The sequence below is a fragment of the Peromyscus maniculatus genome, chromosome 6 (assembly GCF_049852395.1).
Source record: "Peromyscus maniculatus bairdii isolate BWxNUB_F1_BW_parent chromosome 6, HU_Pman_BW_mat_3.1, whole genome shotgun sequence".
Taxonomy (NCBI): domain Eukaryota; kingdom Metazoa; phylum Chordata; class Mammalia; order Rodentia; family Cricetidae; genus Peromyscus; species Peromyscus maniculatus.
This window is the reverse complement of record NC_134857.1, coordinates 25,141,821-25,164,503: the sequence shown is the minus strand read 5'-3', so window position 1 is coordinate 25,164,503 and position 22,683 is coordinate 25,141,821.

The following is a 22,683-nucleotide window of genomic DNA, read 5'->3' as shown; positions in this document are numbered from 1 at the left end:
ACAGGCTTGTATTCCTTGACATTCTCCCTAGTTCCCCAGTGAGTAAATTCACATGTGCCTCTGAGAGCGCTCTGAGGAGGAGGGTGCGCTGAGCTGGGAAGCCTGACCTCAGCTTCTTTAATAGCTTGATTTACCACAGGCTGTCGACACCGGGCCTCTTCCATTTTATTTTTGTGCAGATTCAGTCTCGTTTTGAATCAAAGAATTTGTTCCCCTAAAACTCTCACCGCTTCGAAGGTTTAGAATTTAAAAATAACATGCACGAAACCTCTGTTCAAAGGAATGCATAATATACTTCTAGGATCTTCTTTGCGACAATGGTCTGCCTCTTCCTGGAGCTATAAAAATTCAGGGAGACACTTTACCCAGTTGTGCGAGATAAAAGAAAACAACTGAAACAGGCAGTCAGACCAAGGCAGGGAGGAGCCGCTGCCTGTCTTTGAAAATGGCCCTGAATGCTAAAAGAAATCACCGGAGAAACAGAGGCGCGGGTATGCAGCCACAGATTTCTGTTGCCTGTGATTCTCTCTCTCTCTCTCTCTCTCTCTCTCTCTCTCTCTCTCTCTCTCTCTCCTTCCCTCTGCATTTCTCTGTTTGCTGTCTTTGTGTGTGCAGACATATGCAGGTACACATGCACACAGGGAGGTATGCATGTGGAGGCACCCTTGAGTGTCATTCCTCAGATCCCACCCTCATTTTTTCCAATAGGGTCTCACTGGCCTGGAATTCATCCAACAGTCTAGGCTGGCTGGCCAGGGAGCCCTAGGGATTCATCTGTCCCTACCTCCCTAGTCCCAGAATTACACACACTTGTTGCTAAACTTTCTTCACATGAGTTCTGGGGATCCAACTCAGAGCCTCATAATTAATTGACCCAGTCATCTCCTCAGCCCTGAAGGAAGTAGGACTTTTGACATAGTTCTACCAGGGCCCATATCTCAGGGATGAAACGGTTGGAGCCAGATGTCTGTCTGTGGCAGAGCTCCAAGTTTGCACACCACGGGTGAGATGGAGCAAGCACATGAAGCATGCTTCTTTGGTTGTTTCTGTCATGAATTTCAAGTTCCTTATGACCCTCATACTAACAGACAACAGCAAACCTCACAGATAGGTACTCTGTCTGTCAGGCCCATTTCTAGTTCAGAAAACAGCCCAGTCCTCACATATCCTAAAAATGTGAACTATCAGGATCCCCATTTCACAGAGGAGCAACTAATGCCACAACCATGTGAGGGGATGGAGTCAACTGAAACCTGGATCATCTGAGGGAAGCGGTCATATTCTCTGTCTGTGTTAACCTGTGAGAAATAAAATTAATGCTATCAATGGAAATGACCTGCCCATCAGAGACTCCAGCAGGTCCTCTGATAAATAGCCAGTTTCTTTGGGCCAATTTTAAGGCAGGTCTTTGTATCTATGGGACAGAACCTCCAATGACCTTGGTGGCCCTTGGGCCCCTGTTTGGTAGCCAGACACCATTGAGAATTTTGGGGAAGCCCTGAAGTCCATTCCCTGTTGGTCTCTGGCCCTGCTAACATCTTGCTCTATGCTATGATACACAGTCATGAATGCATAGCACTTTTCACTTCTGCAGCCTTCTGGTATTGAAGATCCTGTGGACACATGTCACAGCCTACCTCAGCTGTCACACCCCCACACCCCCACTCAGCTTTAGCTCAGTTCCCAAAGCAGAAAAAGGAGCTGACTGTTGGTCTTCTTTTCTCCCACCAGAACCCCAGGAATCCTTGCAATGCCGACCTCAGCTCCAAGGCAAAGGGAAGGAATACCTCTGCCCATCCTTGACCCTTGTCCTTTCTAGACTTTGACCTTGCTATAGACCATTTCCAAAACACACCAGAAGCTGCCCCAAAGGAGCACAGTTTCTTCGGTGCACTAGAGGAGGTAGGAATTGCAACTTAGAGATGAAAAAATATTGTAGCTCTCTGTTTCCTGTGACATATCCCAATTTGTTGTGAGGCCCCATCTTCCCTTATGTAGCAAAGAAAATGTTAGCCCTCGGTCCCTTCTGCTTTTAAGAAAACCCTCTCTGAGGTTAATGTATGGGGGAGAGGAATTACTGTTGAGTCAATTCAACATTAAATCTCCTATAGTATTGGCCACTGTCTTCCTTTTCATTTCCAAGATGGCCTCTGGGAGTAATGGAAGTTCGTAGTGAAAACTCTAGCTCCATCGTCTTCATAGGTCCAGGTCCTATCTCTGAGTATTCGCTAATCGTATTGGCCAGGATGTGGCCAATATGTCAAACCCTTAGGGGATTATGCTGGAATCCACTGACATTTGCTCCCTGTCATTTGCTCCAGGCAGGAGGCTGCCATCTGCTGCGATTTGTTGTCTTATTCCTAGGCCTCTGCAAGTTCATTGCTTTATGGAAACCTCCGTACCCCTTTCAGTTCTTGTGGGACCCTCTGTGTCACTTGTAGGCAGTAAAATGAGTCTTAAAGGAGAAATCAATCTGACTTTTGTTGCAATGTCAAGGAAGGCTTTATTCAAGACCTTTCCAGCAAGGGTCACGTCTGTTGCAATAGGAGAGAGGATTGCACTGAAGTCTGAGTGCAGCAAAGGCAGGTGAAGATTAACAGTGTCCTTGTTTGCTTTCTGTCACTGTAATAAACACCACGGCCAAAAGAAACCCGGCGAGGGGAGGGCTTATTTCATCTTACACTTTACAGTTCATCATGAGGGGAACCCAGGGCAGGAGTCAAGGAGGGCAGGAATCCGGAGTCCGGACCTGAAGATGAAACTCTGGAGACATGCTTTGCTTACTTCTTGCTCTCTAAGCTCATGTATAGTTAGTTACCTTTCTGATACATCATGGGACTACCTCCCTCCAGCAGCACTGCCTATGGTGGTCTGGGCCCTCCCCTATTAATTATTAATCAAGAAAACCCCTTGCAGACTTGTCCACAGGCCGATCTGATAAAAGAATTTTCTCATGTCTCCCCAGATGACCCTAGCTTGCGTCAAGTTGGCAAAAAACTAACCGGTTCAAGCTGCCAAAAAGCAGAGCCAAGGAGTCAGAGTGAATGGAAAACTACTAAGAGACATGAAGGAGAGCTGGGCACAGTGGTACACACCTGGAATCCTAGCACAAATAGAAACAAAAGGTTCAGAAGTTCAAGGCTAGCCTGAACTACATGCCAATTTGAAGCCAGCCTGGGCTACATGAGGCCTTGGGTTGGGGTAGAAGGGACAGGGAAAGGGTGAAGGAGAGAGGGAGAGAAGGAGGGAGAGATATTAAGGAAAGGAGATTCTTGCTAACCTGACCTAATAGGACTCTTAGTAAAGACAGGCTAAGATAAGGGACTTGGTTCATAGCTAGGCTGAGAGATTACTCAGTGAAAGTCTTTGCTAAGCCTTGGTTGAAGAGGTCAAAGACAAAATGGCAACCAAAGTCGAGGCCTAATAAAGACGTTTGAGTGCTCAGGGAAACCTCACCAAAGTTCAGTCACTGACAGACTCTTCGTCACCAGGCACCCCCTCAGGTCCGTCTGCACACACAGTCCAAACATCCTCAGACCCTTTTGTCCCTAAATTGTCTGAGGTTTTCTGTCATCTTCCACTTGGCCTCCCTTTGGCTGAGGTCTGGAGGATGGAAAGTGCTAGATGAATTTCCAGAAATGCAAACAGCGTCTTGACTTCCCTCCAACTTCTGCTTCCCTACACAGAGGAAGGCACTTCCTGTCTGGTAGAAACCTTTCTCCAACGCTTTGTCTACTGTTGTGTTATGCTGTCAGTCCAACTCTAAGCCATGTGTGTGAGAGAGGATGAGAAGCCTAGGGGCTTTCCTCACGCAGTGAAGGATGCCTGTCTATATTATGGCCCTTTCTTAGCTCTAACTCCTATCTGGGGAGTCAAAAATTTTGGAGGAGCTAGCATTTTTCTCTCTCTTTATATCCTGTCCATCTTGATTATTCTTGACATGCAGGTGTCTAACTGAAAAAGAAAAGTCACACGAACGCAGTGCAAAACAAATCTATTTTCGTATATTTTGAAGCTACATTATTCCACCTGCAAATCAGTAGGGGTTTACCGACCCCCTCCCTCTCTCTGCATACCTATGGAAACGCCACCAGTTCTCATAGTTTGAAAGGCATTTGGAGAATTCCATTCTCCTCCAGTTCCAACCCTTTCCTGGTTTTCCTTCCTACCCCACTCCAGACCAGAAGGCAAAAAACCCACACTCGTGATTGAGGTGTGGGAGACCAAAGTCTCCCTCACCCCGACTCTGCCCCAGCGGAGACGCGTGGAGAGGTGTGCCAAGTGGGGTAGGGGCTGTGCCCGCAGTGGGTGGGAGAAACATTGGCTCATCCTGGGAAGTTGTGGAGGCCTGTCTGTCCTCCCATCCCTAACGCAGCAGGTGCTCTAGGAACTTGGTACAGGTACAGCTGGCCCATTCTTCTGAACGTGTTATACTTGGCTCAACTGTTTCGAGTCTCAGAGCTTCAAAGACTGGCTCCATGCAGTGATTCTGTGAGCTGTGTGATAGTCTTTAATTTCTCCCGGTCCTCTTCGGCGGGCTCCACTAGTCTGCTGTCTGCAAGTGAGAGCCCCATCAATGTGGTGATGCTCTGCCCACCACCCCTGGTTCTCTGGCAACAGACTCACATTTGTAGATTACCATAAGAAACCCGGCCAAGCTCTCTCAAGTACAAGGTACCTGTGGTGGGTGGTGCAGCTGAGAGGCGTAGTGCTCGGCATGCTCCAGGCCGAGTCCAATCCCCAGCATCAGAAAAGTAAATGAATATTACATAAAATAAGTAATGTCAGCTACTGTCAAGTTTCAAACCCGGAACAGATGGCCGAGGTGCCTATTTACCCTATCAAAGCAGACCTGGCCTCCAGGTTCTGCCAGCATCCCTAGGTCATCAGTACAGCTGGTTGCAGTGGTACCATATTTAAAGGAGGGCTAACACCTAAGATAAATGTGATCGAAACTAATGGAAGCCATCACGAGGCACTGGACTTGAGGCTGCTGTATAGAAATGTATCTCAAGCAGGCTATGATCTTTTCTCTGTAGAACTAGACGCCCGAACTACTACCTGATGCTATTTCAATTAAATGCTTAATTATCTTCACCATTGAGGTCCCTCCAAATATGATTCCACAGTTACCAGTTTCAGTTCCACCTGCAGTCAGCCATGGTCTGAAAAGAGTAAACGGAAAGTTCCAGAAACATGCATTTCTTAAGTTGTAAGTTATACACCATCCTGGCCAACAGGAAGAACAGTCACACCTTTTCCACTCGGTCCCACCTGGGATGTGACTTATCCTTTATCCAGTGTTCCCATGCTGTAGGAGTCATTTAGTGACCACCTCAGTTATGACTGACTCTCACAGTCACACAGTGCTCAAGCTTAAGTAACCCTTATTTTATTTAATAATGACCCAAAGCTCAAGAGTGATGGTATCAGCCATTAGACCGTGTCAAAGGAAGGCCATAAGTGCTGACTTCAAGTTAAAAAGAGAAAGTTCTCAACTTAGGGAAAGAAAAAGAGTGTTTACCGAAGTTACTGAGTCAAACAATACACTATTTTGAGAGACCGCAATAATGTGAATTTTGTTATAACATATTGGCATTTTATTAGTAGAGATTATTGTTAATTTTTTTTACTGTGTCTGACTTAGACATTTTATCATAGGCATATATACTTAGGAAAAATGTCAACATACAGAACTTGAAACTATATGAAGTCTTCCTAAGCATATGTATATACACTTAGGAAAGATGTCAGTACATACAGGACTGGAAACTACATGAGGTCTTCCTAAGCATACGTATATACGCTTAGGAAAGATGTCAGTACATACAGGACTGGAAACTACATGAAGTCTTCCTAAGCATACGTATATACACTTAGGAAAGATGTCAGTACATACAGGACTGGAAACTACATGAGGTCTTCCTAAGCATACGTATATACGCTTAGGAAAGATGTCAGTACATACAGGACTGGAAACTACATGAGGTCTTCCTAAGCATACGTATATACGCTTAGGAAAGATGTCAGTACATACAGGACTGGAAACTACATGAGGTTTCAGGCAACAGTTGGGGATCTTGTAACACTGTTCTTCCCTGTTGACTGGGGAAGATTACTATCCTGATTTTTGAAAACTAATTCCTTTATAAATACTTATCATTTTGAAAATAATGCTTACTATTTTGAAGTTGTTTAGAGGAATTCTATGTTTGTATCCAAATTGTCACAGATTTTACATTCTTATGATTTTCAAGAATGAGCATATGCCGGTAATCCCAGCACTCAGGAGGTGGAAGCAGGAAGATCAGAAGTTCAGGGTCATCCTCAGCTACATAGGTGAGTCCAATTCAGCCTGGGCTACAGAGTTTGTCAGTCAACAAGGAAACCAGGGATTCCAGTATTCTAGGTCATGTGAGATGAGCTAGGAAGTGAGTGGCTGAAGGTCCTCTTCTCCTGAACACCATGAGAAACTTTTGTTGATGTTAGTGTTCCTCAGATAGCTGCTGTGTATCTTCTGGCCATGTTAGCTCTCCGAACAACAGGTAATGAACGGGGTTCTCATTTGTTAGAGACTGGCTGTGGCCCCCAGCAAGCTGCTCAACCCCTGAGCCAAAATCTTTTATGACACTTAAACCACCTCACTGTCTCTCCCACGCCCGCGCTCCTGGTAGCCAGCCCTCCGAGCCTCCAGTCTGGCAGCAAAGCAAAATCTGGAGAAGCCTGGCATGGAGAGGGAATGGTGATGGGCTCTGAGCTGATATGCAAGCTCAGACAAATCAAAAAGAAAACCACTTTCCAAAACATTCTTTGTGGTATGCCTGCAATTTACGCTCCCCCCCCCCCCCCCCCCCCCCCCGCAAGAGGCAGGGCACTTTTGGTGTGAGTCCAAACTGGACATAGCTGCACACTTTGCATCTGATTGCCTGGAGTGAGATGGACTTCAGCCAGTCAGAACCACCAGACCCTGGAGGTGGGGAGAAGAGGGAGGAAAGCAGGAGTGTCCCCACAAGGACTTCCTCCGACCTTGGCACCTAGGAAACACTCAAATGAAAGAAAGCCTTGTTTTTTCAACTGTGTAGTTTTCCAGGAACAGGAAATCCACAGCAAAACATTCCCCCACTGCTTTGAGTAGCGACACCACAAGACCCAAGGGTCCACTCTGAGAAAGTCTGATGTGTAGATTTTTACATTTTAGCCAGTTTCCCTTAACACACTCCTCATGGAAAACATACACACAGACCTCTAAACCCACACACATTTGGGAGATGTAAATGCAAATATCTTTACACAACCCCTCTCATATGTGTGTGCATACAGAAGCAAGCATACAGATTTAATAACGATAAGATTTATTAAAAACATGTATAACAGAAAAAGCTTTACTGTGCAAGCCACTCTAATAATGTCATACATGTGTTCACTAGGATCTTGTGGCACTTTGGTGTGCCAGAGAAAGTTCCAGAAACATGGAAACAGTTCTTGAACAGTGTACAAACCTCACTGCAGCAATATCTAAGTGTGCTCTCCCCATACCTGTCAGATGGATCACAGAGCCCAGATGGACAGAAGCCCCAAGATATAAAGGGGCAGCTTGTTGGGAGAGGGACATGGAGCCATGACAACATGGAACCAAAGCCAGGGAGAACTTTGCCTGGGAGAACCGGCCTAACCAGTCAGGTGAACAGTCATTGTGCTCAGTTACAGCACAGTACGTAAGCCAGCCAAGGTCAGAGGCTGTACCACTGAAGCTATTACTTTATAATTATTTTGACTTGTTGACTTCCCATTTTCCTCAAGTACCAACAAAAAATCCTAAAACTTACAAATATGTTGCAAACACAAAAAAGGGCGAGAGCCCAGCTGGGTGTGAAGGTGATTCCCATAACCCCAGCATTCAGGAGGCTGAGGCAGGTTCAAGACTTCCAGGCCACACTGGGTTATAGCGAATTTAAGGCCAACCTGGGCCGCATAGCGAGAGCTTGTCTCAAAACAGAACAGGAAGAACCATCATTACAGGAAGCATTTTGGTTTTGATCCTGACATTGCTACAGGGCCTCTTGTCTGCCTCATGGAGCTGCTGAGACAATAAATCCAGGCAGATTTGGATCTTGTAGAGGGCATGGATTAAGACTCTGCTGTGGCAGGGTTGAATGTCCCTCAAAGAGGCAGACATCAGTATCTGTCGTCTAAGGAAACCGGGCTTCTGGCTGGGAAAACAGCATCTGAGGCATCTGAGAAGGAAGTGCTCATCTGTGGGTCACAGTCTGAGGCTGACAGAACGACTGAGGCAGGTTTCCCTAGTGGAGGCGGAGGTGATGTGAGGGCTGAGTGAAGCAAGCCAGACCTCTGGTGTTGGTTTGCTTGTTTGTTTGTTTTGTTTTTTGGTACACTTCATATTTATTTCCCTTTTGCTTCCGCAAAGTTTGTGGTGCCTAAAACTTTCAGAAGTTTCAATTTGCTCATAGACATCTGTGCGCTTTGGGGAACTAAGGAGAAGGTGAGTGCGTGGGGGTCTGAACATGCCTGGAGGAGTGTCTACTGGGGTTGGAATGAAGATTGCAGTGTCATAAGAAATCCCCAGGCAGAGACGTCCTGAGGTCCTGAGGGTAGGTGCCTGACATCATCACTAAGCCTTTCGGCAGGATTGATGTTCCATGGGCTCTATCTGGTAGGCTCCATAGGAAAGAAGGAAGGAAGTGGGCTGGTAAGGGGGCGGGGCATGATAGGAAAGTCTGGGCTGACCCTCAGGTGTTATCCAGTGATTGACAGGTCTTCAGCAGAAGGCCCTGTCTGAGGCTAAGCTGCTGAAAGAATTGAATGTGATCATGGACTTGAATAGTTACTTACAGATCTCAGCACTAGTGCTTTTAGAAGTGATATTTGTCAATATTTAGCTCTTAGGTTAGGAAGAATGCCTAACAGGAATAAACATTAGGATCTCCTAAGTCAAAGCATTACATTTTTCAGCTTACATTTTCTTTAGAATTAAATGTGCGCAGTGAAATGGGCTGTAACTCCTAAAACCGAAGTCAGCTCTAGGCTGACTTAGACTTAGATTATATTTTGTTTATGGGACAATGGGGATAGCCAAACTAAAGCAAAAGAATGATGTGAGAATCTAGAAAAAATTCACTTAAAAAAGTCAATATCCACAGCCCTAAGTGCCAGCCCAGCCACTTGTCTATCAGGAGCACAGCACTGAGACACTTGAACATACAGGCCCGGTCAGAACCAAAAATCCAGAGAACCATGCTTCTGTCCCTACCAAATACAAAACAACAGCCTCCCGATGGCAAACAGCATCAAGCATCACAGTATTCTCTTTCATTCATTTCTTATTTACTCTTTAATTGTTGTTGTTGGTTTTTTGAAAAAGGTCATGTAGCTCAAGCTAGTCTAAAACTCATTGTGTCTCTGGGAATGACTTTGAACTTATGATTCTCCTGCATCTGTCTCCAAAGTGTTGGGATTGGAGGTGTGTGCCTCAACACACAGGTGTGTGCTGTAGACAGTATTTTAACCCCAGTCATCTTCATTGACGACATCATGTTATACCAGTCAGAATCAACTCATCAGGGAGCACGTTGGCAAAGAGACTTTATGTGTTAGCTCTTAGATCATACTGGTGTTTATTCTGAAGTAGAAGTGGAGGCCCAGGAAATAAAACAGTTATCATTCAGGAGGCTTTAATATCCTTAATTTTAAAGACAACTACCAACACACAAAATGAGTAGCAAAACAAAAAACAGTGTACTCACAAATTATTCATTAAAGGCGGTATTTTTTCTAATTCTTCTTGAAGTGTAAGTGGTTCATCCACTGATAGGATAGTCTAGCAAAATTAAAATTTAAGGACCAAAATCCACTCATTGTTTCGGCTGGAAGGAACAGAGTCCAGCAAACTGTGGTATTAAGAGGTCAAGTGCGCTGCCTAGGGTCATGGAGTTAGTAAGGGCTAGAGCAGAGACTGGAGTCAGCCCTGCTCCTGACCAGTGTCCAGGCTGAAAGCTTCCAGGCTTCACACAGGTCTGTGGAAAGAGAAGGCTTTGGAAGGCAAGATGAAAACAGCTTTGATCTCTCAAATGGCTCAGAACTTCTTAACTTTCGCTGCTGAGTCTGGGAGCATAGCCTGGCAAGTTCTGCTGTCTGGCCTCCTCCACACAAACCCAGAGTATAATCAAGGATCCTGGCAGCCTGAAGAATGGGGGGACACGAGGGAGTCTCTCTGGGGCTCAGAGACTACACACACCCAGGACTGGAGTGCAGCATTCTGGCCACCGGTGAGGCTCCAGCCACACTGCAGTTACTAAAGCAAGCCCTGAGGTCCCTGAAGTGCTAGGCATCAGGGAGAGACCTGGAAAGGGTCTTGGAAGTAAGGCCAGGGTACTACAAGCAGGATGAAGGACATTCCATGGGGCTGGGCAGTGATGTACTGAGCCACAGTATATTTCAATACTTACCATCAGCACAGGTTCAGCAGCAGCCCGGACATCACCTTTGTATCAGCCTATTTCAGATGAAATTCTCTCAGGGGAATGTTGATGTATATTTCCAAGGAGTAAATTCAGTTCAATACACCGTGACAGAGAAACCATACCCAAAGTATAGGATATCCCCAAGGCTTAAGGTCCAGGTGAGTCACCGTGTGGAGGCACCAAATCCACTCAGCCTTTGGAATTTAGGCTCTGAAGTTCCTCCTTCCCATCACCCCACACTTCCCATCATCACGAGAGGAGGGTAGAATATTGCATGCTGTTTTGAGGAGAAAGTTATACAAGGCTATGAACTTAGGACAGAACAGAAACTGTCAGCTTTTCATGGATGTGTTTGTCCTCTTTACCTCAGCTGCTTATAACTATCTCCAGGCACACCTTGGCTCTAGAAGTGATTGTGGTCCACCAGACCATTCTCTTCTAGTCAAGACCAAGCAATTGCCAGGCCCAGTGGCACATATCTGTGATCCCAGAACTTGAGAGTTAGAGGCAGGAGGATCAGCAGTTCATGGTCATCCTCAGTGATAAAAGGGTGTTCAGGGATAGCCTGGGCTACATGAGATCCTGTCTTTAAAACAAAGGTAGATAGATAGATAGATAGATAGATAGATAGATAGATAGATAGATAGATAGATAGATAGATGATAGAAAGTGATAGATGGTAGATAGACAGATATTGAAATAGATAAAGAGACAGAGAGAGAAGGAAGAGGAGGAGGAGTATGACAAAGGATCTCAATGATAGTAGATAGATAGATAGATAGATAGATAGATAGATAGATAGATAGATAGATAGAGAGATAGAGAGATAGATAGATAGATAGATAGATAGGGCCAGCTAATCAATGAAGACATTATTTAAGAAAATGTGCTTTGGCCTGTGTCTTAGGGATTCTATTGCTGTAGAGAGACACCATGATGACATCAGCTCTCATAAAGGAAACATTTAATTGGGGCTGGCTTTCAGCTTCAGGGGTTTAGTCCATTATCATCATGGCAGTGTGCAGGCAGACATGGTGCTGAAGAAGGAGCTGAGTTATACATCTTGATCCACAGCAGCAGAAGCAATTGTGTTCCACCCTGGATGTAGCTTAAGCATCTGAGACCTCAAAGCCTGCCCCCATAGTGACACACTTCCTCTAACAAGGCCACACCTACTCCAACAAGGCTACATCTCCTAATAGCGTCACTATCTACCCGTCAAGCATTCAAACATGTGAGTCTATGGGGGCCATATCTATTCAAACCACCAGAGCCTGGATTTGTCAGAACTGTTTGGAATATGCCTAGAACTCATTCAATGACTGAATCTTTCACCCATATTTTGTGCTTCATGGACAGAACCCAGGAGGAAGGTGCTGGTATAGTGGAATAAGTAAGGCTGCTCTGGTCTGAGTACCAGACAGTAATACCTAGCCCCAGGAAGGGGGGTCTGTGTAGTGTGACCTGTATTACACAAGAATCCCACAGTCCACCTTTCACAAGAGCCCAACCAGGGCACCAAAGGCAGTGTCCAGTGGCTGAGAGGCACTCTGCCTCCTAATCAAGTTTTCTTACTCTTAGGACTATGGAAAGGTTTGCAAAGGCATCCTCACCAGGTTTCCAGTCAATCTGCCCTTCCAGACTTTACCCAAATGGCTTCTGAAATATCTTTTGTTTATGGAGTGCAACCTCCAGGATAAGGTAATTAGAAGAAACCTATCAATTTGAGATTTCCCCCTGAGAGCAAATAATGTTGACATACTGTTCAAATAAACCCACAATTTACCACAATCTGTTTTTTCGACAAACCCTCCACTTTAACCTCCAAATGGGAAGAACCAAGGGTCTTTTCTCTTCTTATTTAATCAAGAGCATATGTTCAAAGATAGTTACCCGAGGCTTCTTCTGGAAAGAACCCTGCTCTTCCTCCACCACAGCGATACAGTGAGCTCATGAAGAGCTTCCCCAGGAAACGAGAGCAAATGTACATCAGTCTCCTGTAGGGCAGAGGTCACTCCAGAATGATGGTTGCTGCTCAAATAAGCACTAGCTGTGCTGAGGCTTGCTGAAGCAGAAGCAGCCAGTTGTGATAAACAGCAATGTGTATGCACCGAGCTGAGGCCACAGGGAGAGAAAGGAGCAGGGGTGATGGAGGAGTGTGCCTCTGTGTGTGTGTGTGTGTGTGTGTGTGTGTGGTGTGTGTGTGTGTGTGTGTGTGTGTGTGTGTGTGTGTGTGTGTGTGTGTATGTGTGTACTCTCTTACACACAGCATGCTGGATACCAACTGTACCAGGAGACTAGTTGCTCCCCCTTGGTAAGGGCGCTTGGGGGCTACCAATTTTCTCATTAAACCTGTGAATACACACAGCGGCAGAAGGCCAAAGCAGTCCTCAGCAGCATGGCGTTTAAAAACATCTGTTATGGGCATTGAGGTCCTAAGTGGAGGGAGAGAGACAGAGAGAGGAGGAAGAGGAGGAGGAGGAAGAGGAGGGGGATGAGTCGGGGCCTAGGAGCTTCATTGCCAGACTATGAGTCATAGAGCAGGTACGTCAGTCAGCCCCAACTGCCAGAATTCATCGACCTGAGTGTGGCTTTACTAACACCTGAAGTCCATTTCATGGGAATTAGGTTTAAATAGCAAGCTGCTTCTGAAGCTTGAAAAGCTCTCCCCCATCTCAGGATGCTGGGAGTCCTCGGGAATTTCGAGTGGAAGTTTCTGACAGCAAAGGTTTACTGTGGTGTAAAAGAAATTATGGAGATTTCCCCTCTGAGTGTAAGGACTCAGTTGCTGGAGGCATCTGCAGGTCCAGGCAGGTTCCGTGGCAATATCCCTTTAAACACCAAATTATGGACTATTAGGCTCCTGCTTCAAGGCTTCCGTAATGTGAAACCTTGACAAATTCCCAAATAAAAGCCATAAAACCAACCATCTTTTAAAACCTGCATGACTGACACTGGGCGAATTACAGCAGTGTGGCAGGTCACTGTGAAATAAAGCCACCATAAAGACGTTATGACGCTGTCATGGAGAAGGCAATTAGAAGGTGACTCTCTTGCTCTCAGATTGGTTCTCCTTCTTCCCACAGCTCCCTGTGTTCCCCCTCCCTGCTGCAAAGTGGACCAGTCTGCAATAGATAGTAGTCACACCCCCAACACAGCAGTCCTTTTCCATCGTTCTGCTCAGAAAAAAAGCATCCAGATTTGAAATTTGACAGAGAATCAGAATTGCTGTGACCACCCCCGCCCCAGAACCCAACCAACCAAATGAATAGAAAAAAGTATGGGTGTGCCATTCAAGCAGCATGACATCTGGGTATTTGAAAAATCTTTCATTTAGAGGAGATGTTTTTAAAAACCTGGGCATTAAGCAATTTGGTTGTAGATGTTGAATGCATTGGCTGCATGCTGCAGAATGGGACCCCCCTGTTTAAATGAGAGATGGAAAGCTCATACACTCTAGGCAAGGTGTAAGAGGATGCTGAACGCTGAGGAAGGTGCACAGAGAACCCACAGAATCATGTTAGAATCGGTAACAGCATGTTCCGAAGTGGCCTTAAATAAATGCTATGTTTTGTTTGCAGCACGTAAAACAGGCCTGGTCTTTAGTTAGCAGAAGCCACGTCTCTGTGTGTTTAGGGTAAATGCGTTAGTTTTCTAATCCTAGCAGGGTTACACTGGCCTAGAGACGCTTAGGCATTCCTCTCCCACCCAGCTGCACCAGGATGGGAATGTGTTTCTGATCTCATTTCCACCCTTGTAACTTGTCCTGCCCAGGATAAAGCACCCCCGAAGAGTCCTGTGTCCTGACCTCAGGTCCGGTAAATGCGCCAACTTATCTGGCAAAGGGGACTTTGCAGACAGGACTACGTCAAGGCATTTGAGATGGAAGATCATCTTGGATTATCCAGGTGGTCCAGTGTAGTCACAAGGGTCCTTGGAAATGAAGCAGGGAACCGGAGAGGGAGGCTCCAAATGAGAGCACCACAGGAAGACGCGATGCTGCAGGCTTTGAGGGAGGAAGAAGGCACCAGGAGCCAAGAAATGCAGGTGGCCTCTCCAAGCAGGAAAGACGGTCCTCCCTAGAGACTCCTAAATGAAGCAAATCTTGCTGACACCTTCCTGGATTCATCCCAGTGAGACCCCTTCAGACTTCTGATGGCTGGAGCTATAAGGGTGTATATTTGTGTTGTCTTAAGCCACCAGGATTGTGGTGATTGATTACAGCAGTAATAAGAAAAACAAATGCAATGTTCTAGCTGGGGTCCCCCTCCCCGACAAAGCAGCATTGCTTTCCCACGGCTGGTCTCAGGGCTGGCCTCAGTAACAGCAGGAAAGACCAGACTCTGGATGCTTCCACTCTGAACTCCAATGCAGCAAACACGAATGATCCTGAACCCCTGTCCCGAGGCTGTAGAGTGGGGTGCAGAGAAGTCTGCCTCTTTGGGAAGGATTGTTTCCCTCTGACATCATTAAGAATCACAATGGCAGGTTTTCACTTGTTTCTGGTTTTCTCTTCTTCCTTTTTCATGTGTATGTGGTGTGAATATGTACATGCATGCATATGCGTGCGTGTGTTTGTGTGTGCGTGCATGTGCATGCATGCATGCATACCTGTGAGAGTAGAAGCCTGAGGTTGGTGTCAGAAATCATCCACTGTTACTCTGCTGCCTTATTCACTGAGGCAGGGTCTCTCAATCAAACCCCAAGCTTACTGATACAGCTAGTCTTGCTAGCCAGCTTCCCCTGGTGTCTTTACCATCTGAGGCTGGAATTACAGGCAGGCCCCTACACTCACTTGGCATTTGTATGGGTTTCTGGGGACTCGAACTCCAGTACTCACACTTGTGCATCAAGGCAGAACCATCTTGCCAGCCTGTGGTGATATTTTTAAACTCTCTGTAGTCAGGGCATCTTCTTAGCATCCTGAAGTGATTTGCTCTGACACATCATTATCTTGTGTCAGCTTGATGGGATCTGAGGTTACCTCGGATGCACACCTCTGAGAAGGCTGAGAGATATTTCCAAAAAGTATTAATTGTGGTGGGAGGAATCCCATTCCAACAGGGAGCCCATATGTAAAGAGTTTCCACTAAAAACAGAGGCCTGCCCATGTCCACTTCCTTCTGAGAAAGTGTGTCTATGACCTTTGCATCCTCCACTGACTCAGACACTAGCTTCTTTAGTTTGCAGCATGGACTGAACACCAGGGCACCTTTCAGTGTCTGAGTGGAACTCCTCTGGCATCTAGCTCCATGGACTGGGCAACTTCTGGATTCTCAGCATCCCCAGCATGCAGCTGTTATTGGACTACCCAGCCCATAGTGTGTAATAACTTGCTTTGATAATACCTAGCATTCCACCAGTTCTGTTCCTCCAGAGAACCCTGCCCGAACTAAGTCCCCGTGGTGGCTCTCTATGTATTCTGTCTCTGTGAAGGCATTTCTTTCCCTTCTGGCTCCTCACTGACTCCCTCCTGTGCTTCCCATGTGAACTGCTCCCACAAGAAACACTCAGTTGTTCCCTGTTGACATGGGTGGGTAAGATCCTAAAGCATTATGGTGTATGAGCTATTTCTCCTGTATGAGAACACCATACTGCTGCACTGGGCTGTGCTGTGCTGACTGCCCCTGTCTTTTCACCGTCCCCATAAAGCATCCAATAAGTTAATCTTTACAGGTGAAGCTGGAGGGTCTATTTTGGGTGGGCCTTTCCCTGAGTGCCACATGCCTCTTCATACTAACACAGACTTGGGAGTCAGAAGAGACCTTGATTCGAGTCCCTGTCTCACCATTTACTCATGATATGCCCTTGGACAAATTTTAAACCTTACTTTATATGTAAAAGAGAATACTACGAGCCTTTCAGGTGAGAAATTAATGGAGTTTTGTATTTAAAGTGTTTTGCACAGTGTGTCCCTGAGAAGCAACCGCCGCCCCAAACATGGTGTGGGAAAAGGCCAGCGGCATGTGTAGTCATAATTCCAAGGCACAAGAAACCTACTATGAGACCAGAGATTCCAGATGCTAAGTGCTAACGAGAGACTCCCCACTCAATATGGACCAAGAGCAAGGATTACACAGCACCACCTGGGTACCCTCCTCCTTGATAGTGGGCATCGGAGATGACATACAGCCCTGTGGTGGTGCCACTATTCCAGGGAGACATGAACAAACATCTCCTCATCCAGACGGAAAACTGATAACAGACCAAACTAACAGGACCACCAGAGTCCACCCTAGTGAGCCGATGGGGCTACTCACAGAAGCATGGATGACTCCCAGGAAGCAACACCATCAAGAGTGCACCCTACATGGATAGCACCTCAAAAAGCTGGAACTCTGAGCACAGCCTGTAGGCAGTGCAACAGGTCAGAGGTCAGAGGTCCTCTCCCCGGAGTATAGAAGCTCTGAGTCACAAGTAACTCTACTTCCGCCTGATTTACAGTAAAGTGACTTCAGGGTCACGGTAAACAATTCATTTTTCCTTGACCATAAATGATGCCTTGGGAATTCACCAGTGGTCACGGCGAAATCAATATTCATCAGGTAATACGTGCTCACACCAAGATTATAAAGCACCCAGAATCCAGTGTATGAATTCATAATCAATATTGCTTCGTATGAGCAGGAGACTTTTCCCCCATTCTAAAGCATTTTAGTAAGATGCTAAGAAAAATCAATGACTTATTAAATGCTAGTTGCATCATTAAAACAAACTATTAATCACCTTTGTGGATATTATGCCAGACTATGACCTGACTTGACACATTTTTGTAGTGGTGTGCATGCTCACCTTCATCAGAGGAAATGATGGTGCTCCCAATACCAGAACTGTGGAAAAGGAAGATTCAGTTTCAGAGCCTCCAAGAGCTGGCATCACAGCCGCAGCCAGGATGGTGCTACTGTCGGAAATCAAGCTGGGTATATTGTTGACGGGAACAAATAAGCAGTCAGCAACAAAGAAAGAGAGGGAGGGAGGGAGGGAGGGAGAGAGGGAGGGAGGGAGGGAGGGAGGGAGGGAGGGAGGGAAGGAGGGAGGAAGAGACAGAAAGGAGGAGACTTGGTGAAATTAGTTGTCTTGAATGTGAAATGTCCCCCATCATCTTTAAACATGTATTCACCTCACGTTCCTGCTGCCAAGCCTTCCCACCATGATGGGCCATATACCCTCAAGCTGTGAGCCGAAATCGATGCTTCCAATTTTGAGCCGCTTCTTGGCAGGTGTTAGAGCCCAGCATTGGACAAAATGACCAACACAGATGGATATGATGGCAGTACTTCAAGTGTTTTCCGCTCTTGAAGTATTTTGTCACTGATCCATGAAGAAATAAAATTGTGTTGAGTTTGGGGAGGTGGCTAGATGGTAACATGCTTGTCACAAATTCATGACTTCAGATCCCAAGCACCTGCATAAAAATTCTGGGTTGGTGTCCTGGGCCTGTAACCCCGGTTGTTGGGGACTGGGCAGAGACGGGCAGATCCCTGAAGCTGGCTGACCAGCAAGTTCAACCAAATCCATGCTCTTCAGGTTCAGTGAAAGACTCTGCCCTAAGAAAATAAAGGTGGGAGCCAGGCAGTGGTGGTGCACGCCTTTAGTTCCAGTACTTAGGAGGCAGAGGCAGGTGGGTCTCTGAGTTCAAGGCCAGCCTGTTCTACAGAGTGAGTTCCAGGACAGCCAGAGCTACATAGAGAAACTCTGTCTTGAAAAAGAAAACCAAACAACAGCATCAAAAAGGTGGACAGTAGTGGAGGAAGACGCCTGACATTCACCTCTGGCCTCCACGTGCACACACCTGTACACTGCATGTGCATACACACACAATGCACTCATATAACATAATACATACATGCAAACAGAGAAAGTTATGCTATATTCACTTTTAAGGTGGATCCATGGCCACATAAGAGTGCATATTAGTGTGCATACATATGCTCTGTAATAACAAAATAAGACCCACTCAGTCATGTTATTAGGTACATTCCTCAGAAAATGGACACTTATGTCCTATTTCATTAAATCATTAGAGGCTCTTCCCCCAGGGCTGGTTAACATTTTAATATTTATAAACTATAAATTAATTAATGTAGGTTATTATAAATATAAATTGATTCTTCCATGGCCATTTTGCTTTCATTTCCCTAGGAATACAGAGAAAGATCAAAACCATGTCCTATGAACTTGCAAATAAATTATTCTTGTTGCCTGTGACAATGGCCCTTCCTGGAAAAGGATGGTTAACATTATGAAAGATAAAGTTGAGAAATGCTGAGTTAAGACGAAATGATCTCACTAAATTGCAAAAGACACAGGGACTTTCTGCTAGGCTTGAGTAGCATTCTTGTGATGACTAGGCCCACATAACATGAAATAGCTGCTTTATTGGGAGATGGTTGATATTCATGTAAAATTCCTTCAAAAACCATGCGACATGAGTTGAGTATTCTCTCCACAGGCTTCATGGCACGGTTGAAGGAAGATGGATATGATACTTACCAGCTGGGGTTGAGTCTGCACAACCAACCATCTTCTCAGTTGCTTCTCTTCTGAGTTAAAATCCCATGGTAAATGATGCTCATCCTCGCTGCCTCACTGGAACACCATTAGATAATAAATTTAATAAAATTATAGAAGCGAAAAGTGCAGCATGGTTTCTAGGACTTCAACTGGTCGGTCTTATTGCATTAAAAACAAAATAACAGAGCCAGCAAGATGACTAATGGGTAAAGGAACTTGCCACCAAGCCTAATGACCCGAGTTCAATCCTTGAGACCCACCTGGTGGGAGGGAAGAGCTGACTCTGTAACTTGTCCTATGACCTCCACATGCATGTCCTGTCTTCAGTACAATAAATTTAATAAATAATGAATAATAGAAATGAAAGAGAACCCCATGCCTGAGACCTGAGATCACTGTAAAGCGCGTTTGTATTTCTTCCCAGTTTGTATTTCTTCACCGTTTCTTGGGGTGAGTCTCTTACGCTCTGCACACAGTTAGGGTTGAGCCCTCTCCTCTGCTTTCCACACTCAGGACCTGGAACTCGCCTGTACCTTTCTTCTCCCCTCCCCTTCTCCTCAAGCTCCGACTGCACATTGTGCTTCGTCTCTCTGCCTTCTTTCCACACAGGGGTAACCCAGATTCTTCAGCAGGAAAACCTAGGGGAGACTCCTGCAGGCAGGAACCTTCCCATGCTCCTTCCTTCATGTGATAGCCCAGAACAGGGAGATGAGAACACACACTAACCGTTTGTCGTTTCTCACAGAGTTTTGCTCTGCCTAGTGATCTCTACGCATTTTCACAGTATTTTGTGTGTATGAGAGAGACAAATTGGTTTAGTTAATAAAGCTTTTGTTTTCTAAATAAGTTTTTGTTTTGTTTTTTGAGACAGAGTTTCTCTATATAGCTTTGCACTTTTTCTGGAACTCACTTTGTAGCCCAGGCTGGCCTCGAACTCACAGAGATCTGCCTGCCTCTGCCTCCCGAGTGCTGGGATTAAAAGCGTGCGCCATCACCACCCGGCCTAAATAAGTTTTTAAAGGAACAAGTGGCCCAGCAATTAATTCAGACACAAAGTGAGCTTGTCTGTCTGTCTGCCACCCCTCTGTCTCTGTTGAGCGAGAGTTCCCAAAACATGAACGAAGTTCTTCCAAGGCTGAACTCCTGGAAGACGATGCTGCCTCCTGTCCATGATGCATGTTGACAGGAAGACAGATTAGAGACCGAATGGTGTGAGCAAAGTTTCTTTTAAAAAATCAGAGGAATATTTCCGTAATTTCTGTTAGGCAGATATTTAAGATTTTAAAAGATGTAGCTGTGCATAAATGTGTACAAGTGTGTATGTCTATGTACACTAGTACAGTTGTGTTCAGACTGAAGAAGGGGCCCTGGACCTCCTGGAGCTGGAGTCACAAGCAGTTGTGAGCTGCCAGAAAGGGAGCTGGGGACCAAACCAGATCCTCTGCAAGAGCAGTGTGTGCTCTTAACTGCTGAGCCATACCTCCAACGCCAACGAATATTTCTTAAACTGATCTTTAAAGGTACAATCACAACATTAAGGGCGGATAAATTGACCTAATTAAAATGTAAAGCTTTTTTTTCTTCATGAAAGGACACCAGTGACAATATGAGCCACCAACTGGGAGCATATTTGCAGACTTTATATGCTATAGTGGGTACAACTCAGTGGGAGAGCGGTTGCCAAGTGTGTGTGTGAGGACCTGGCTTCCATCCTAGTGAAGAAAAAAACTCAATTAAGAGTGCATAAAGAACTCCCAAAAATCAATAAGGAGAAGGCAGTGCCACTATTAGAAATTGGATGAGAGCATGGACAGCATTTGAAGAGGTAGTCCAAACAGCCGGTAAACACACAGAGCTGTTCAAACTTACTAATAAGAAGAAAATGAGTGCTCAAATCATGAGACAGGCTAGAGACTTAAGTCTGACAACACCAAGTGTCGGTGGAGCTGTGGGGCAAGGAATTTTCAAGGCCCTTGTAGAGAATGGAAACTGGAAACCACTTTGAGCAAGTATGGTTCTGCCTGTATCATTCAAAACACGGCTACCTATACATACATAGCTGGCGAGATATATATCCTGCAGAAATTCTTGTACATCCACTTTAAGAAACACAGAAAAGAAACTCATAATCCATTGTTTATACTAACAAAACACTATATTCATCATCCATCAAGTAAGAAAATGGCAAATGAATTGTGTATCCACAATGGATGGTAACAGGGGATGTGTCACAGCCCTGTGTGCAGACACAGTGAAGCCCAGAGATACAGAACTAGATGAAGGACATCTCAGAAGACTATCTACGGTATGATATTAATGTAAAGCTAATTCAAAAGCATTTAAAATGAGATACACATATATAGAGAACCTTGATTTAAAAAAAAAAAAAACAAGACTGTGGGGGAGGGGGAGCTGGAGAGATGGCCCATTGGTTAGAAACACAAGCAGCTCATGCAGAAGATCCAAGATCAGTTCCCAGCACCCATGTCCATGTCTGACACCTCATGACTGCCTGTAACTCCAGGTCCAGGGGCGGCTGACTCCCGCTTCTGATCTCTCTGGGCACAGACACTCCCTGTGGAAACGCTGCTCTGGCCTTCCAGCCTCCCTCTCTTGGCAGAGACTCCCTCTAACTGAAACTCCTGACCACCATTCCAGAAGGACCAGGACACTGGAGCAAACCACAGCTCCCAGGGCCCTGCTTCATCAAGCTACATTGGCATGTCTCTGTAAGCACACCTGACGTGTCTATGCCAGTCTCATCTCAGTTTAAAAAGAGCTGAGCGGTGGTGGCAAACACCTTTAATCCCAGCACTCAAGAGGCAGAGGCAGGCGGATCTCTGAGTTCGAGGCCAGCCTGGTTAACAGAGTTCCAGTACAGCCACAGCTACACAGAGAAATCTTGTCTCAAAAAAAAAAAAAGAAAAAAAGAAAAATGCATAAAAAGAACTTGTTGTGGAATTATCAGGTAGTCTGTGGCTGTGTACAGAAACAAGTGCTGTTCGGCTCTCCAGTGTCCCCAAATCTACCTTTCCTTCTTCACCTGCCCAGACACAGGTGGTGGGGGAGATGATGAGCCATGCAGAGATGAAGGCTCCCGTGAGAATGAAGACTGGAGTTTTCTGGGTTTCACCACAGAAGCAGCCTGCTCTGGGACAGCACTTTCTGAGGAGATTCCTCGGTGAGGCGTACACCTATTGTTCAAATATAAATGGTTTTTGCTGGTTTTGCAGTGTTCACACCGTGATGGACACGTTAGGAAAACTCCGCAGCTGGTTGCACTGTTGAGACATCCACGTACGTCAGTCTCACGCCTCTGCTGTTCGAGGGCTTTTGAGTCGGTGTGACTGCAACAGTATGAAGCTCCCGTTCCTGTCCACAGCCTCTAGCTTCCAGTCCCTGGCTCGTGTCAGGTTTAATGAGGTCAGGCTAACAGGACTGGATAGTCTTAAATGGAGTCGATATTGATGGCAGGACACTAACTGTGGAACAGCCTGCTATAAAGCCCTGGCTCGGGGAGAATATTGCATTTGGGCTAACTTCGTCTTCCACTGTGAGGATGGACTTCAGTGCCCATCACCTGAGGAGATTCACTCTGCTGCCCTGAAGCTTGGATGCTGCAACCAAATAATTTGTATTCTCTGAGTCTCCAGACCACAGCTCCTGCTTTTCTGTCACACAGGGGCCCCTC